The sequence below is a fragment of the Adiantum capillus-veneris genome, chromosome 16 (genome assembly GCF_014529385.1).
Source record: "Adiantum capillus-veneris isolate H3 chromosome 16, ASM1452938v2, whole genome shotgun sequence".
In the NCBI taxonomy this organism is placed as follows: domain Eukaryota; kingdom Viridiplantae; phylum Streptophyta; class Polypodiopsida; order Polypodiales; family Pteridaceae; genus Adiantum; species Adiantum capillus-veneris.
In genome coordinates this window covers 1,477,701-1,498,158 of record NC_140946.1, presented here as the reverse complement: position 1 = coordinate 1,498,158, position 20,458 = coordinate 1,477,701, and positions in this window count along the sequence as shown.

Here is a 20,458-nt window from a genome sequence, read left to right as displayed (position 1 = left end):
GCTAGAGCTTCATAAAACCTATCTACACACAAGCAAACTTTAGGGCACACACACTAATTACAAGATTAATACCCAACTTAATTAACCTAATTAGTGATGCTAAATATCACAAATCAAAATGCTTATGGAAGAAGAGGAGTGGTTACTAGCAAGAAGTACATACATCTCTCAAATCTATAATAATGAGAGTGTAATATTACTTCATGACAAGATGAAATGTAGAGAAGAAGTAGACTAATGAGAAAATAGGAATTTGATTAATCAAGAAGATCTTACTCCAATTAAAATTGGATAAGCACTAGCCTCTTAAGAATAGACATTAAGCTCAAGGCTAGGCCAAAGAGTGAACACTCTAGAGAGAGGGAGCTCTCAAAAGTGGATACTCAAGAATGAAGCCTCCTTGCATAAAGGCTTTCTTTTAAGGGCTTTCACCACAATCTCTTCTATTATGGGTTTAAGCTTGAGCCCTCTAGCTACCATATACAACTTTGGAACTCCAAGTGAGCCCAAGACTTATACAAAGTGAGTGGGAAATATTGTCACATCCATACATATCTCCCGCTTGATGCTTATTTTGTGTAGCCTGTGTTAGCCATTGCGAACAGAATGCAGATCCAACCAAGAGCCATGCTTCAATGCTTAAGCTTGCCATCTTCTCCATCTTCATTACTATGCTATTATGTATGCTAGCAAGAAGAGTGATGATAAGTGAGGAGCTATTTCTTTCTCCTATGGAATGTTTCTACCTCTTCTTCCCTACCCTCATTCCCCGCTAGCTCTCTCCATCTTCCAAGGTGTTTGAGGCCTTGAGACTGAGTCTTGGGATAGTTAATGCTTTCTACAAAGTTTATGTTATGTTTGTGGTGCATGAAGCTTTTGCATCTTCATTGCATCACCTAGGTCACAAGGAACACAAAGATTGTATTGTACCAAGTCTCTCTTGATGGGAGAAACTATAATACAAATGCCTATTGGAAGGGGGACTGGCTCCGTATAAATCTGGTCCTCAACTATTGTCATGTTCTCTAAAATCTATCCCTTGCAAAATTATTGTTCATGCCAAGTTAACTAAGTACCATATTTATGTTGATACCATGAATTAAGTTCACCCGCTATGCTCACAAAGTAATCTCACAAAAGTGATTTACCTAATTTCCTAATTCTGCTACTCTCAAAGTTCATGGACCATTTCCATTACAAATTGTCACAAAAAATGTGACAACCACTTGGTCAAACAATGTCCTTAGACGGAGATCACTCAAGGGTGCTAATAACTCGTCGTAATGGCAAGTAGGTGGTGGCCTTGGCGGAGTCAAACAGGTAATGGGTCTCCAATTACTAACATCCTCCCTAGGACCCTTCTTATGTATTAATTTGATAACCCAGTGTTCACACAAGCAGGAAGAGCTCCCTTCTTAACAGCTTCTTGCCACACCAAAAAATGATAAGTTGCCAAAAAATCTTTGTATTGAATGTAGAACTCATTTGGAATACCATCAATGAGTAGAGACTTCCTAGTCTTGAGCTTACTCATAGTTTATAGAATATCCCTTAGAGAGATGGGCTGGTCATAGAAGTGTGCTATGTTGGGACCACAATCTTCCCTTTGACCCTGGCTATCAAAGCTCTAGACTCTTGTGTTGTCCTACTCCTCTTTGGAGGACTTGAGAAAATATTAGTATAGATCTCATAATCCGACTTAATATTGTCCACCCCATGTGAGAGGACACCAAAGAGCCATCTTTGTTTCTAAGATAAGGTATAAAGTCCTTATATTTTTTATTTTGGAGAAGATCGTACATGGACTTGGTAGGCCTATCAATTTTGCCTACCCAAATTGTTCTAGTGTACACAAGTGCATTGCTGAGCTCTTCCTGCTTGAGGGAAGCCCTAAGGTCTAAAATCCTAGCAGGGGGAGGTTCATTATTGGAAAGAGATTGTTCTAAAAGATCAATCTCCCCAACTATAATCACTCTTCTTCTTTCCCTAATGTCCCTAGAAACCTTCTTATATGTGGTCATAACCTCCTGAATACTCTTGACAACATTCTCCTAGGCAACAATAGGGGAGGGATTCTTTGCAAAAGCCTATTTTAGAATGATTTGGACTTCATCTCTAATGAACTTGATGTCAAAGAATGATTGGTCAAGGTGGGGCCACCTTGATCTAAAGGAGTTTTCACTCCTTTTGAAATAAAAAGGACAGGTTTGTGGTCTGATAACATTATGAAGGAGTCAAACTTACATTGAACCATCTAGTGATCCTGAAGGAGTTAGACTTACATTGAACCAGCCTGAAGGATAGGTTTGTGGTTTGATAACATTATGAAGGAGTCAAACTTACATTGAACCATCTAGTGATGCTAAAGCACATTGATAGACATATAGACCTAGTCTAGTCTTGCAGCCCTAAAACACTCCCCAATTTTCTTTTTGGACCAAGTAAACCCCACATCTTCAGATACATCTAACAAATTCAGAGCATCAATCAAATCTTTCTAGTGAATCTTTTTTGTTCATGAGATTACCTAACCTAGAGATCTTGATCTATCTCCAATGTTTTCAACCATGGTGTAGTCACCTGCAATTATAATGTCTTTGGGAATGCTAGGTATCTCTTGCAAGTAGGAATCCCTATCTAGAATAGAATTAGGAGCATAGAGACTAACCACAATATAATTAATAGGAGAAGCTTAATTTATGGCAACTCAAAATCCTTTGGCAGAGGTTTTAACATCTGTGATGAGATTTGCCCATTTACTGGGAATGCCAATTGCTACCCCTCCTTTGCGAGAGAAGTAGTTAGTATAGTGCCATGTGTAGCTAGAGCCCAGCCGTAATTCTCTTGCCCTTTGATCTTAACCTCCTATAGAGAAACACAATCAAGATGTAGGGTAAGATTCTACATCCAGTTCTTTATTATCAATGGCCTTGAGGGGTCAGATAACCATTTACAATTAAAAGAAAACCTAGCCAACTTAGGAGAAAGAATTTTTTACTTCTTTTGATAGGCTTGACCAATGTAAATGAAGCCCTATTAGGATCAATGAATTTCTCCACCTTTGTCTTACTTTTAGAACCCTGCATTTTGGGCAATGACTCCTCCTCTGCTCGAGTCATGAAAATATCAACAAAAGGCACTAGAGAGCTAGCCAGATTTTTCTTAGTTATGTTGTCCTTAGCTTCCAACTCTTTGGCAAAATGTTAATGTTCAAGTTCAACTATAAGTTCAACATTGATCTGTTGGGTACTCTTGATGACCTCTTCAACATCACTCTCTTATTTAGAGAGACCTCTAGTGGCATCCTCAAGGCTATCAAGAGGTTGGAAAACATGTTGAGCTCCTCCAAGATTGACCTCTATAGTTGGTGGAACAACATGATCATTAGTCACCTTATCTTTGTCCTGAAAATCTCCCCTCACTTCTTGAGTGGGAAAGGTATCAAACACATCTTCTAGAAGAACATCAAAAACATTGTGGCTAGCTATGTTAGCTTTCCTTTTTTGGTACTTGACGATATTTCTTTTGCTCACCGTTTGAAAGGACTTTTGAAATTTCCCTTATTATTTTTTTGGTTTTGATTCTTCTTTTGATGTGTTCTTTGAGCTAACACATGCTAATCCTTGATAAGACGGCCTTGCTAGAAGCAATGGAAACAAGAATTGGGGAGATTTCTATAAACCACTTTTTGCTCATGGAGCAGAGTACCTGAAAAATCCTTTATTGGGACAGACATCCCCTAGGGAATTTTAGCAAGTCCACTTCTATCAGAAGTTGGGGTATGGTTGATCCTCCCCTATATTTTTGTCCTAGCCCCCCCACCCCCCCCCCCCCCCCCCACCCCCCGCACCCCCCCTCTCTATATTTCTAAGCCAAGGATAGTACTCCACAGGAAGGCCAGGGAAATCCACCCAAACAGAACCTTTGAAGGGGATCGGGGAGCACCACAGACGGAGAGTGAGAGAGAGACAAGGAGACACACACACGATGTGGGTGGGGAGACTCAAAGAGTGAGCAGCCCCCTATACACTTAAGCTATGTATAAGGTATACAAGTCAGTGGGCGCCCAGACACTGGGCGATCGGGCAAGGCACAGACGCCTATACCCCAACAACCTCCCACTTAAAGGCGACTGTGCCTTTAAGCAAGGGAACCTAGTCTGAAGACTACAAAAGGTGAAAGAAAACCGCTCTCAACCGATGCCCACTGGCTGGCTGTGATCGTGTGCATCCGGCTGTCCTGCTTCCGTGTAAGTCTCATGCTCTAACTCCGTATGCATAGACTCTTGCACAACCTCCTCCTGTCGTGACTCACTAGAGCAAGATCGCTCTACCTGTCTATCCTGCATAGAATTATCTCGCACAACTGACTCTCTGCTTTGCTCAGTAACTAGCAAAGCATGCATGTCTGACTCTGTCACCTCTCTGTGTGACTGCTCAAGTCGTGCCCCAACTGTGTGCACAACGAGCTCACTACTCTGCACCCCATGCAAGCACCCTGCAACCCATGAGCAAAAGAGACTCGCCTGCTCTCTCGCTGTCTATGTGGCTGCATGATCACAGAGACAACACCGTCTCTCCTGTGATCCACATGCAATGGGTAACCTGTACCATTCCTGGCACCTCTCGCAATCACTAGCGAACCCAAATGCATCACAAAATCTCGCTCTCGTAGTGAAATTTGACATCCACTATCCCATAACTGTCTAACTGAGATCAAATCTCGTCTCAGATCTGGCACATAACGCACATGACGCAGGGTAAATCTCATACCACTGGGCAAGGACAAACATACGTCTCCTGTACCCTCAATGTCATACACAACACCATCAGCCATGTGCACACAACCAAGTCTCCCACTAGAAAACGTGCTAAACCACTCACGATGGGACGTGACATGGAAAGTAGCATCTGAATCTAGTAACCAATGTGAAGACAATGTGCAATCCGATATGTAATCCGTAGACATAAGATCGTCTGAAGACAAGCTAGATGTAAATGTGACATCTTCGTCACAAGCATACTCAGTAACCACCGTACAGATCTCACTAGCATTTGTCATGCCCAAATCTTCATCACGCATCTGTCACCTCCGTTGTCTCAAACACCTGAAACATCGACGCCTAATGTGCCCTCTATGTCCACAATGCCAACATGTCAAGTCTCTATGCCGTCGAGACTTGCGTGTGGGACCAATCTCTCCCATGGACTAGAAGTGGGACTAGACTTCTCTGTAGACATGGATGTCGCATACATAGCATGTAAACTCTGCCATAAAGCATGAGTTGTAGTATCCCTCGAGACCTGCCAGTCAACAGACTCAACCAGATGCAAACGAATCGTAGACATTGCTAACTCATCAAGATCCTGCCAATCATCATCACGCATAGACTTGGGCTTCGCCGATAAACCACACAAGGGTTTATCCTGCCCCAAATCTGCCAATGCAACAAGCATATGCTCCTTCCAAGCAACAAAATCTGCACCATCAAACTGTGTCAGACCATAACGTTGGAAGTCAAATGAAAAATCAGCCATAATGCTCTCAAAAGAGCAACCAACAATGAGTAGAAAATGTCAACCAAATCAGCCCTAAACTGGCTCGAATTGCATCAACAAAAGTCTACAAATATGGCTGTAAAATCTGATGCAAAGTTGCACCAATAACCGTGCAAAGCCTTGCACAAAATCACAAGTCAATATGACTCAATCACGCATAAATATCTGACAAAATTTTGGCAGAGTCTCCTTTGTAACTGGAGCAAAATCTCAACAGTAAACCTCAAAGAGACAATAATATATGCCACAATGGCCAATCCGGGAATAAACTCGACCGGAATCACCTCACAAAGTCATACATATGAGCATACCCGCTCTTGCCGGAGTACCACTCAACGACACCTCAAATGACATACATGTGAGTGATGATTGCTCCTAAAATACCTTTCAATCGATGACCAAATGTCTGCCAGATAACTATAGCAACATTTCGCACAACCTTGCAAGATATGTCGCTATGCGCAATACGAAATACGGCACACAAGGGCATACACAAGTGACTCCAAACTCCAACCAAATGATGACTGAAAATCACCTGTCAAAGTGGAAGTAAACTCAACCACTAAACTGTCAAAGAACAACCTACAGATACGTAGAAGATATGGCGAGAACCTGGATAAAATCCAACAGATTTTCTTCTATAAATTGAGCCAAATCTCAAATAATCTCAGCCACAAACAAATACACAAATCCATATATGGCATACATAAACCGCCAAGACCATGGCAACATAGCTCACTCTCGCATGACTGGCTCTCTGGACAAATGCATATCCAAAAACCTGTGTACACCTATGAATTTGCTGGTTGCTGCAGAAAATACTCCGTGTGTGTGAGATATACCAAAAACAGTGTTTTTGGGACCCGAAAGTGCACAAATAAACCTGCTGCTATACCTGCTGTAATTCAAAGCATAATTTCAGCAAATAGACATCACCATCGCGTACGGATTGTGCCAAAACCCTCACCTAGACTCCTGGATCATGTAGATCTGACTTTGTATGACGGAGCTACGCAAAAAACTGCGTTTTAGAGCCCGAAAATGGCAAAAACGAGTTGCACACAGTCTTGAACCTGCTCCTGCTCCATTCTGCGTGATGCAATGTCCTCTCAATGCAAGCTCCAACGCAAGAGCTCTGCCACAACAGCATCCAAGCACTCGAATGTCAAGCTCTCCTCCGCCGAGCACTTCTCTAACGAGCTCCACTGAGCTCAAAAGCTCCTCTCACCAAGGAAGCCGCAACCGCCTCCTCGACCAAGCTTGACCACACCAAGCTCCTAAGCTCCAAAGACAATGCTCCTCAAGCTAAAATCGCTCTCCGTGAAACTCCACGATCGAACTCCACCGTTGAGAGCGAGCGAGCTATCGCCTCGAAGCTCTCAAAGCCGTCGTGCTCTCCTCGGTCACCATAGCTCTGATACCAATTGAAGGGGATCGGGGAGCACCACAGACGGAGAGTGAGAGAGAGAGAGAAGGAGACACACACACGATGTGGGTGGGGAGACTCAAAGAGTGAGCGGCCCCCTATACACTTATGCTATGTATAAGGTATACAAGTCAGTGGGCGCCCAGACTCTGGGCGGCCGGGCAAGGCACAGACGCCTATACCCCAACAACCTTTGGATGGTTTATCCCCTCTGGGATTGAAACATTTGTACCATTTGAAGAAGGAAATGGGTGTATTTTTAATAAGGCATTGCCCCTCTATAATCACTTGTAGTGCACTGTCAACATCCTCAAAAAAAAAAACAAATAATAGTTATTTGGAAAATGTTTCCATCTATTGTGAAAAATATTCCTATTTTCCCAATTTATTGCTACCCAATTTTTCAGACTTTTAAGTGATGACCTAGGGCCATGGCATAGCCCTATCACCACTCTATCCCACTAGCCGATTGTGCCAGGAATCCGAAGTTGCTTTACGTATTGTGACATAGTCCAGACTCACTATAGGGTCTTTTGAGTTGCTAGTCTCTCCTTTTTCCTGCACTATTTGAGGGACAGGGGTTTTCCCTTTATCAACAAGGATAGTACTTTGGGAAGGGGCATTTCCCTAGGGAGAAGGAGGACTATGATCCTTGCTCACTGCTTGTTCCGTGATAGAAGTCCCCTGAGCATCACGCTAGTCATATCCCTTCCAAGAAGCATTCTGAATTAGAGAATGAACATAGTTCATACATGAATCCATGTTCATAAAAGGTCTAAAGAGACGATTCATGTAGCATTCCACCGAACCCCGAATAGCATCGGCATATGACATTGCGTGCTGAGGAACAATGTTGTATCCTGTGGAGCCAAACTTCATTGGATTGCTTGTGTGTGTGATTGTGACCCTTTTCTTTCAAAAATTTACCTCAAGAGGGGGTTCCCACAACAATGAAGGCTGTGTGAGCGAGTTTGAGCCCAAGCAAGCAAGTGGTCAAGTAATGATGTGTGTGTATCGACAATGGAGTGTTAACAAGATTGAAATGAAAATTACTCCTTTTGTTATCCTCAAAAAATCTCCACGTTTTACACTTTCTAATGTTTCAATTGAGCAGGTTTGATCCATATCAATCTTTGCCCAATTTTTTGGCAATTAGGTATATCCAATGATTATTTAGATTAGCCTAACACACATACCAAATCACATGATTGCACATTGACATATCATCAATTTGCTCAATTTCTATGCATGCACACATGCACTCAAGATTAGGTGCACACACACTTGAATTTTATGGCAGTTTCCCCCCTCTTTGGTGCATTATACACAATGATCTTTATGCACACACATGAATTCTTGATGAGAGTTTAGCATTATCTTGACACACACAAGGTTCATTAGTCAAAATTGACCATCAATTTCATTACCAGTGAATCAAATTAGGTGCAAAGTGTAGGTCAAATGATTTACACACCTAATTTTAGCAAGTGACTAGCACACAATGAACTACCTTAATCAATCAAGAATTAAAATGAGCAAGTGAGTGCACTTACATTGTAATCACAATCCAAGCTATTCCTTTTCTATACTCGAAGACACGTCATTGCACAGAAAAGTGTGTCCACCACCAAATCGGTTCCAAAATTGACCAATGTAGGTCAAAAATCAAACACTCAAATCATCAAATCAGGCATAAATTAGCACAATTAATTTGATCAGAATGATGATTCCACATCTTATAAGGGGATTAAGCATACATTACACATCAAATGTTAGTGGTTAGGTTAGCAAAATTAATCAAATGTTAGTAGAAATTAGTGATTGTTACCATGAAATTAGCATGGAATTAATCAGAATTAGCATGGAAATGAAGCAAAACTAGTAAGGGTTAGTATAAATTTAGTGAAATTGGAGGTGAAACTAGGGGTTTGGGGTATTCATAACTCAAAAATTAGCTTCCAATTACTTGCACACACATCCTCAAATCACACTAATTTGAGTTACACACACTCAAAAATGGATGAAATTAGTAGCAAAATTACTCTATCCTAAACATCCTTTTCTCTCTAGCTTAGGACTTTGATCCCCAGCAACGGTTCCAAATGTAGGTGTCTGGTTGCAGCAACGACCTAATCACAACCCATACAAAATTATCAATCCATGGATAGGCAACCTGGCTGGCTCTTGGAGGCATAAGCATTGTAACATGCATCGAAATAGAGGATTCAAAGGAATCGTTCTACCTATCATACAAAGAAGCCATGGAAGGGGATTCCTCTAATCCTACTTACTAATCACTTTGCACACAATCATGTGATTGAAATTAACCTCTCACATCAATCACCCTAATCACAACTACACAAGCATACAATTAACACACCTACTTTGCATTAGTGTGGCCATTCTTCTCCATCTCATCAATGCTACTACATATGCACACACACTAATCCCACACTTTGTAGAGAGAAAGAGAAGGAAGGCATAGACTTCACACACCATGGCCAATGGTGTGGATAGAAGAGATTAACTCAAAAAGGGATTAGAGATAGAACATCACACTAATACAATCTCACTTCACATAATAAAAACAAAAGAAGACTAATAAGAAATAAAGTGCAACTGATTATTAGAAATCAAGAGATACATGGGCATGGAAAGCCCATGAGCCTCATGACCATCCACTCTACAAAGAAGAGAGCTCACCCAACAATGAATTCTCATTTAGCATAGGGCTCTTTTATAGTTTTGGGCTTCAAAACCTTTAAGTATGGGATAAAATTGAGCCCTTTAGCCTATACAATTTGAAACTCCTAAATGAGCCGAAGAACTTATACAATGTGAATAGAAAATATTGTCCAGATCAAAAGCACATCCCAAGCTTGGTGCATAGTCGGTGTAGCATGTGTCAACTTGCTAACAAGGGGTCATGGATCACGATCCATGTTCCATTGCATCTGGAAGATGTATATCCAAACCATTTACAAGTCAGATTTTCACTTCTTTCTGAATTTGGATACCAAAAAGTAAAAAAGACCCAGTTTTAGTATATTTTCAAGGTTCTTGTGTTTTTGCCCAATTTCCTTGATTTGGTTGAGTCTTTGTGTCAAATTTTCCACAAAAAATATATAGCTGGAGATTTGGAATCACCTCGAATCCAATGGTATCAGTTCCTGCCAAAAATGTTACAGGGGGTCATGGATGGCGATCCATGTTCCTACACCAATCTGCATGGAACTTTCCAAGTTCACTCTCTGTGATCTGGTTATGCCCTTTTTACACTTCTTTTTTAGTTTTGATCAACTTCGGAGGTTTGACCATCAATCTTTCAGTATTTTAGAGTTTATGGTCATTTTGCCCAAAATATGGTTCTCACCCTTTTCTTCTTTGATCATTCAGCCCAATTTTGATGGTGATAGTTTCTACTTACCCTATTCCTAAGTACTGAAATGAAACATGAAACAAAAATAGTACAAATTGAAGTAAAGAAGGAAAACAGTACAACACTCTAAAAGTGAATAGAAAATCGGAGAATGAAATGCTTTTGGCTATCTCACTCACAACCCTCTTTACCTCTTAAAAATAGATCTAGCAAGCCCTCGACTTTTAGACTCTACCAAACACTAAACCCCGTGTCTAGATGCCTGACTTCTTATGTGTGAATTAAGTGGAAATCAAAATCAAAGTTTCTAAGGAAAAGATATCACTTGGTCACTCACCACCTAAGGATCACTATCTTAGGAAATGGCGCAAATGTTAGTGGGTCATTGCGAGGGACCTCTGTAGCATAACTATCTAGCACTAACATAATTTCAATACTCAGGAAAGCATATCTATATGGCACTAACATAATGTCAATACTTAGGAAATCATATCTATATGGCACTAACATAATGTCAATACTCAAGAAAGCATAGCTATCTGGCGCACTAACATAATGTCAAACTCAGGAAAGTGACTTGGATAGCATAGCTATATGGCACTAACATAATGGCAATACTCAGGAAAACGACTCAGACCAGGCAAAGAGATTCGTTGAGGGTGTCAACCTCAAAAATTGAACTCAGGGAATAACACTATCTCTAGCACATGCAAATCTATCGCTCTCAGATCTAGAAATCTACCTATGTCCTATGTCACCACACTCAGTATCAACTTGTTTTGGCACTCAAATGGAATCCAAATAGTACAGAACTTTAGGATGATTTCCAAGACACTTAGGAGCACCTACAAAGTTTAGTTGCATTCTGAGGAGATACCAAAATCACGATCCATCATGATGAAGGTCTCAAAAACTACAATAGAACATGCCAAAAAGGTTACCCTAGGGTTTAGGAACACTCTCTTATGGTTGGAATGTCAAAAAATTGTCAGTAACGCTCTCAAATTAGCAGATTTATCTTGCTAACATATAGTCACAAATCACAACGAAATCAACAATGGATGTACTTAAATGAAAGAGCATCGAACAAGGAACACAATGCAAGTTTCAAAACTAAAATGTTATTACCAGAGCTCAAGATATGATGAGCTATCAAAGAGTTTTCACTCTTAGTCATATGCTCAATATTACAAAACTTGATTATGATAAGGGTTCCTTTTCCCACTTTACAAAACATAGGCTTTATACATAGGGCTCTCTTGGCCAATGGCCAACTTTACAAGACTCAGACCTTTTGCGGATTTTACAATTCAACATCTTAGAGCTTGCCCATTTATAATCAGGGACTACAAATAATTACAAGGAGGCATGTGGAATATCCCATTCCTAACAAAAACTAGGCACGAGGTGTACAAGTCTCTCGATACAAATATTGTGTTGTCGATCTTGATGCGAAGGACTTCATCATCAACTTGAGGAAGTGATGCTACATGATGTTCATGTAGCCAAAGGAAGAATTTTATGGCCATAATGAATGCTAGATTCCCTCAATTGATGAAGATGAAATACCTATTTTTAGGTATTTATCTCTTAACTTTCAAATAGGTTTTACTAATTTTGGTACTAATAGGTATTTTAATACTATTTTCACAATTTGGTATTGTTTGGGTCTTTGGTACTCTAGTGATATGCTACTTAGTACTATATTGTACACGATTTGGTACTATTTCTTACTTTGGTACTCTAATTTATAAAACTACTCTAACTGCTTAGTTAACCACTTATATATATTTTTAATCAGTCTCAAAGTGAGATGTGGGCTCCCACACTCAGAGATGTGCCAACCCTTTCAAAGAAGTTCAGTGAAGAGCCTACTTTTCTAAAGCTCCTACGAAGAGTGTGGCACAAACCGCCACCAATCAATGAAGCAAGAACCTCCTTGTGGATGACACAAGATACAAGTCCTTGAAGAATGATTACGACTTGTGCTATTGCATTCGATCATGTGAGCCAAACTGTTATGGCTTAGAAAAGATGAAGTATCTTATGGAGGTCATTTTTCCATGGATCTATGGGTGGCTAGCTAAGAAGCTTCCCACTGCTTACAACCTCTACACACTTTACTTGATGTCAAGGATAACATTTGCTTGTATGTTCCCAAATACTTTGTATCTTTGGAGGGGTATTTGTACCACTTTCACCCCCCTGACGTGTAAAGGATTTTGTGAGCTTGTACATTGCCTCCAGAATTTTTATGAAAATTGTCATTGTGTGTGTATTTGGTCCCTGAATATTTTTTACTAGTGCACTTTATCTTTTTGTACATGCACTTTTTCTTGCTATTACTTATACTTTTCTGTTACAACTTGGTGACAAGGATGAATTTGGATTTAATGAAAAGTGAGAGTTGCTAGGTTAGTAGTTCCTCTTCAAGGTCGGATGAGACGAAGGAAGATGATGAAAGGAAGCAAGGGGGGACAAATGATAAGAGCAATGGAGGGGAGGATGAGTGAGAGGAAGTGGAGAGTTATTGCAGAGTACCAGAAAGGCTACTAGTGCAACATTTGCCTTGCTCTATCATGTTTCTTGTGCTCTTGAACCATACATCTATCAAGTTGAGCAGAAATCATCCATTTATTAAAGGAGTACAATCTTCCGGGGTCATTCAACCCCTTAATATTAAAGGTGGAAACTTTCATTGAGGGGTTTTATGTACTACTTGGGTGCCCCATCATCATATCAGACTCATGCATATGCATTTCCAGTTGAATCCTAGATGGATTACCCTCTTTAGTAGATATTCTAATTTTTTACTAAAATCATGTTGCTCCACTACGTCATCAATAGCAGCCATAGTTTTGGGTGAAGTCATGTCTTCCATAAGGACCTCATAGAAGTTATGAGAAGAGTACCCTGATGAGAAACCTTTGGATTCAAAAGTTTTCCTTGAAGAAGTAAACCCATTTGAGTCCACTACTCTTTTCCCTTAATCAATTGGTCTAGGAGTAGAGGAGGACGATGCCCCTAGGTGTCCACATACATTGGCCTAGAATAGGAGCCTTGGATTGGAGGGATGTCAAGAATCGGTGGTCCTAGCATAGTTAGGGGTTGTAGGAACAGACTTGACAAGGGGAGCACCCTCTTTTTCTGGATCCCCTTTAAATGTAGTTTTACCATAAATCTGTTCTCTTGGGACCATGGTTTTACTTGCTGGGTCGAACAAGATGAGATCCATGGCTCTATTCGCCGTCGGGAAGTTTTTGGAGAACTGTCCCAAATTGCCACAATGAAAGTAGGACCCAAATAACTTCCATTATTTAAGATGAATCACTAGTTTACCCAATGTATCCGAGTCAATTTAAAAAATTTCATGATTTTTTTTGTCATTTTGCAAAAGAATGCAAGATTTATTTCTATTAGGGAAATGAATAGTGGGCAAAAACAAGACTTTTTCCAATGATGCAACAAGCTCTCCAATACACAACCAAGGGAAGCTGATAGATCCACAAATTTAACCCACGTAGGGCATTTGGAATGCATTTCCTCATTCATTGACTTAATCAGCTACCAAGGAATGATGTGCACTACCTAACCACACAAAATCAATGTCGCGTGGACAACAAGGCCATTTTATTCCCCTTCTTGAAGAGTAACTACTCGAGAGACCAGACCCATAATATAAAACTTTTTCCACCACAGGTCACTTAAACCCCAAATCAATCTCACTAGCAATGATAACAAGATCTTATATTTTATCAGTAAAGAAAAGCAAAACAATATAATCATGAAACACAAACAATTGGGACCACACCACATGGGACTTTAAACCTACTTTATGTTATCGTTTAACCTCCAACTCAAGGATCAATCACTATAATAGGAAAAGTTCAAATGTGAGATCCCCAACCCACCAAGACTAAGATTGGGTGGAAATGCGACAATATTTGAAATCTAACATTGTTTCAGCCCTATAACAATTTGGGCTAAGGTATTTTCAACCAATGCTTTTTTTCCCCTACCAGATGTGAGGGCACAGCCGCTGGTGAATTTCTCTTCCAATTGGAGAAGTTTCCTAAATACTTTTAGTGCACAGGAATGGATAGTTACCTGACTAATCAGGTCCACCCGTCCATGATTGTCAATCCCCACTTACCACCCCATACTCACACATGATCCTTTTGTTTCCTAATTACTATCACATGTGTTTTAACACCTTAAAAAATGGATTCTTTTTTAACTTATCATCACAGTTATTCATTAAGACAAGTCATCAAACTTAGTATTGAAAACAAACATCTCTAGACTTAAGACAAGGTATGGTCACTTATAATATATCTTGAAAAATCCTGACACGTTGGTGCAGCTAAAGTCGGTCCGAGCTAGCAGATGGTCAATGCTAGGCAGAGGAATCATGTGAGTGCAGTGCAGAAGGCTAGGACAGGTACCAAATCCCTAGGCATCCAAAGGATAGTGGAGGTGTATGATCAAAGCGGTTTTTTAGGCCAAAGGTGTGCTGCAAAGAGCCAAGAAGGTTGGTGACCTTCTGTGCCCAAGATGTGGGTTTTTTGTGCTATAGTGTAGTGATCAATGTGCTCTAGAAGCCGGTCCAGACGGCTCGTCAAACTGAGCCCCAGTGCTCAAGATATTGCAGTTTAAAGAAAGACTGTGTTGCAGATCCCCGACGGACAGGACAATTGGGGACAAGTGGTCCGGGTTGATGTCAGTGTATACATGTCTAGTGCTCAAGTTGTAGAGCATGCCTGTGTTTTCGGTTTGCAAATCGAAGCTCTGGATAGCAAGATATGGCCATTAGAAGATTTTCCGGGGGCAGGGTTTGTGCTCACTTGACTGCATTGGGAAATGTGCCATTTGGCAATTTTGCGGCCTTGCCAAGGTTCTCAGTGGGAGTGCTTACCATGTGGAGCTATTCAAAATCAACTGCTCGTCCATCGGGTGCTTGGTCGGTCAGATACAACTAGACTGAGTTGGGAGCATTTGACAGTGAAAGGTTGGCAGATGATTTTTTTCGGTTATTTTTTGGCCTTGGATAGCCGACCCAGGGAAGTTGAATTTTGACGAGCATGGAGGGAATTGAAGCCGGTGACCTAGACGATCGGGTGGGGTTTTTTCTCAGATCACTGGGCTTCTCAGTGGGATTTGGCAAGCTCTGCAAGTTGGGGGAAGCAGGTTTTTGTTTATAAGTTTTGTTTGCTTTTGCAAAGGGCTTAAAAGACCAACATGTTATGGTGCTGCCACGTGGCGGGGTACAAACCGCACATGCACAGAGAGAAGGCATGGGCCCGTAGTATAAAGGCTGGGGCGAGTACCTCTAAGGGTATCACAAGGTGTGGAGAGCTCTTGGAGCTCGTGGGCTATGGCGTGAGCGCCCCCGGCGCTGCGCAGGAGGAAATTCAGGCGGTTTTGGCGACGGAGGCCGGTGAGGAGCGGCGGTGCAATGGCGCGCGCCCATGCCGTGGCGGAGGCAGGTGGCAGTGATGATGTGGCACGTTCTCTCGGCATTGGGGCGGTTCACACGGTCCTATGGCCCCCAAAATTTTGAGAAGGGGAGAGGGAGCAATAGCGACATCGCTATTGCCTCCCCCCCTCATGTAAGGGAAAGGTCCCACAGTAGGGGGCAAGGGTCAGAGAGAGAGAGTGAGATTGAGTGGTTGTGTGCGTGTGTAAGGGTGGAGACAGGCAATGGTAGTAGGTGTATCTTGTGTGGTGGTTTGTAGAGTGTGTGAGTAGTGACAATTGAGCTTTACCTGCACATCATCACCTGTAGGGCCTCTTACATGTGAGTGGAGAGGCAGTGAATATGTGCGAGGAGCAGCAGGAAGTGCAAGCCGAGGTGCTTAGTGAAGACCAAATGGAGCAGTCTAGCCCTACAGGTGATGATTTGCAGGTAAAGCTGGTGTGTAGTGCCATGCTAATGGCCATATTGATGAAGCTAGCAGTAGAGTATGCCATGGTGGTGCAACACGTGCAAAGTTTTGCCAAGAGGGATAGAGCAGTTGTACCTATGGAGAAGGACGAAGAGGATGCGGTAGAGAGCGAGTTTCTCTCTTCCTTGGCAGAGCTTGAGGATGCAGCGGTAGAAGAGCAGGTAATTGCAGTCGACAAGCAGGTGGTGCTTACTGACCTGGAAGGGCCAATTGACGAGGAGGAGCTCAACGATGCTGGAATTGAGTTCCTGGCAGGTGAGAAAGGCAAAGCGGAGTCCAAGTTAGAGGTGCTTCCTATGCAGTTGGTGCCCTTTATGATAGGTGATACGAATTCCAAGGTGGTGTCCAAGATTTGTAAGGGGGTTTGTGAGTGGTGGGGCTGAAAGGAATGGTGATAAAAGCGGCTGTGCAGTATGCTGTTGAGCAGGTACAGGATCTGCTAGACGAGGATCTAGCTTTACATAGATGGGAGGGTGGGTCAGGTAGTTCGCGAGTGTTGATTGAGCACGATGGTGAGCACGAGGGTGCTCTATTTGGTGTTGTTGAAGGTGCTTTGTTGCGAGTGGGCAGTTTGCCAAGGAGTGCCTGGAGTGGTAGAAGTATGTTGATGGAAGTTTGGCTATGCAGTTTGGTATGTGCCTTGGTGTGGCACTATGCAAGATTGTTGCAGGTGGATGGAGAAGACCAATGCAAGGTGTTTGACCCTGGTGGGTGATTACAGGTAAAGCAGGGGGGTGGGAAACCCACATGAGCAGAGAAAGCGGGTAGCAAGTGCTAGTTTTGTACATATGTTAGGTGTTTTGCTAGTGTACAGTGAGTATGTTTTGGGTGTGCAGTTTTTTAGTGCAATAAGGCCATGTGTGGTTGAACATAAATGTTCAACAAGGGGGTGGGCAATGATGGTGCAGCTAAAGTCGGTCCGAGCTAGCAGATGGTCAATGCCACGCAGAGGCAGCATGTGAGTGCAGTGCAGAAGGCTAGGGCAGGTACCAAAGCCCTAGGCAACCAAAGGATAGCGGAGGTGTATGCTTGAAGCGGTTTTTTAGGCCAAAGGTGTGCTGTAAAGAGCCAAGAAGGTTGGTGGCCTTCTATGCCCGAGATGTGGGTTAATTGTGCTATAGTGTAGTGATCAATGTGCTCTAGAATCCGGTCCATACGGCTCGTCAAACGGAGCCCCGATGCTCAAGATATTGCAATTTAAAGAAAGAGTGTGTTGCAGATTCCTGACGGACAGGGCAGCTGGGGACAGGTGGTCTGGGTTGATGTCAGTGTATACATGTCTAGTGCTCGAGTTGTGGAGCATGCCTGTCTGTTTGGTTTGCAAATCGGAGCTCTGGATAGCAAGATATGGCCATTAGAAGATTTTCCGGGGGTTGGGTTTGTGCTCACTTGACTGCATTGGGAAATGTGCCATTTGGTAGTTTTGCGGCCTCGCCAAGGTTCTCGGTGGGAGTGTTTACCATGTGGAGCTAGTCGGAATCGACTACACATCCATCGGGTGCTCGGCTAGACTGAGTTGGGAGCATTTGACAGTGAAAGGTTGGCAGATGATTTTTCTTGGCCTTGGATAGCCAACACAGGGAAGTTGAAGTTTGACGAGCATGGAGGGAATTGAAGCCGGCAACCTAGACGATTGGGTGGGGTTTTTTCTCAGATCACTGGGCTTCTCAGTGGGATTTGGCAAGCTCTGCAAGTTGGGGGAAGCAGGTTTTTGTTTATAAGTTTTGTTTGCTTTTGCAAAGGGCTTAAAAGGCCAAAATGTTGTGGTGCTGCCACGTGGCGGGATACAAACCCCACATGCAGAGAGAGAAGGCATGGGGCCGTAGTATAAAGGTTGGGGCGAGTACCTCCAAGGGTATCACAAGGTGTGGAGAGATCTTGGAGCTCGTGGGCTATGGCCTGAGCGCCTCCGGCACTGTGCAAGCGGAAAATCAGGCGGTTTTGGCGGCGGCGGCCGTCGAGGAGCGGCGGCGCAGTGGCGCGCGCCCATGCCATGACGGAGGCAGGTGGCAGTGATGATGTGGCGCATTCTCTCGGCATTGGGGCGGTTCACACAGCCCTAGGGGCCCCGGAATTTTGAGAAGGGGAGAGGAAGCATTAGCGACATCGCTATTGCCTCGCCCCCTCATGTAAGGGGAAGGTTCCACAACAACGGGCAAGGGTCAGAGAGAGAGAGAGAGAGAGTGAGATTGAGTGGTTGTGTGCGTGTGTAAGGGTGGAGACAGGCAGTGGTAGTAGGTGTTTCTTGTTTGGTGGTTTGTAGAGTGTGTGAGTAGTGGCAATTGAGCAGGCGCTGGTCTGCTAGTGTTAAGTGTTTCTTTGAAGGTGTTTTCTAAGTGGATTGGGGTGTTGTGTGTACTCTGAGCTATAGAGAGGCCCTTTTGTTTGTGCCGGGCGTGTTCCCCCATTCCCCCTCTCCAACGTACTCCACTTGTCTCAAGCACACCTATACATGGGTCAACAAACAACACCCTTTCTTATATTAAAATAGGTTGGAAACCCATCACCCAAAATTTCGGGGCGCCCATACGCTAGTACTAGTTTCCCATACAACCGAGCGGTTCCCCTACAATAAAAATGGTTTTCTAAGTAGTATCCACAAACATACACATGTAGGAGGTACAAACTCCACGTACATGGGGGAAACCGATCTATCCATGGCTCACCAGCCATCATTACTCATCACCTAAAGTAAAATATTCCAAGGAATCAAAGTTTTCTTGAGACAAGTTGATTTAAGGATAACCAATCACTTCTTTCCTAAATTAACCAGCCTTACCCAAAACATTTCCTTCCTCATTTACAAACAAATGCTCATAGATTTCTTGGAAGAGATCTTCCATTTTAGCCAGTTTTTCTTTTCGAAATTCCTTTCTTCCTCTTTACGTATGCAATGTTAACAATTAAAGAAAAACTTGAATTGGCTAACTTAATTATAACAAAGATCCATAAAATTTCAAGCTTGGAATCTGCTTATTTTGAGCTTAATAATTATTCTATTTATTTTCTCATAAAGATTTCATTTCCTCAACTTTATATCACTCGTTTACACTTACTTTGATTTTCCTAGAAACTTTTGACCGTAAAATTTATTTATTTTACTTAATCTTTAGCTAAAAATAGGGCTTTTTGTCAATTATAATTTTGTAACTAACTAATTAACTATGGTATATTTATCACAAGTAGATAATGATATTTTTGACTTTTGGTAATTAGTTATCCAACTTAATTATCTAAATTTCCCTTTCTTTTTCAGCTAGAATTAGTTTAATTTGACTTAGATAAATATCTATATTAGTTTTCTAATCATAAGATAATTATCATGATTTCTTTATCATGTAAAATATCTTTGAAAAATAGCACCTAGTTATCAAACATGATTTACTAATTTTTCCCTTTAATTTTCATCTAGAATTAGTCTAATTTGACTTAGATAAATAGCTATATTAATTTTCTAACCTTAAGATAATTATCATAGCTTAATTACAATGTAAACTAACTCTCATAAATAGTACATAATTATCTAACTTGATTTACTAATTCCCTTTCTCAAATTTTAACTAGAATTAGTTTGTTTTATCTTTAAAAAATAGCTAAAATAATTTTCTAATTTTAAGATAATTTGTTAATGAGTAATTTACCTCGTGTTTCCAACATTGTTTTCTAAGTGTGATAATTAACTTAAGAATTTTTGAGTTAGTTAAGTAGGTTTGCCATCAGTTTTTTGAATAAAAATAGCTAATTTTTGCTATCTTTTTTTGATATAATTTTCCTAGCTTTTTAACACTTTAATATATCTTTGAAAATTTTCTTATACTAATATAAGTTTAATTAGTATAATTAATCTTAATTTAAGACTAAAAAGATTAATTTCAGTCCTAATATGGCTTGATAATTAATTAAATTAATATCCCTAATCTTAATCTAAGTAATCAACATAATATTAAGAATTAAGAGAGTAATTTGGATTGTAAATAAGTTTAATCTTCCTAATTAATTGAATTAATTAATAGAGTAGAGATAAATTAGCATAATTTTTCTAATTAAAAAGGGATTAGGCTAATTATCGAGGATAAGCAGTCAGAGTTTTTGGTCTCTAGTGATTTTTGAGTAGAGCTCTATTTATGTGAGAGAGAAATGTCCAAGACTC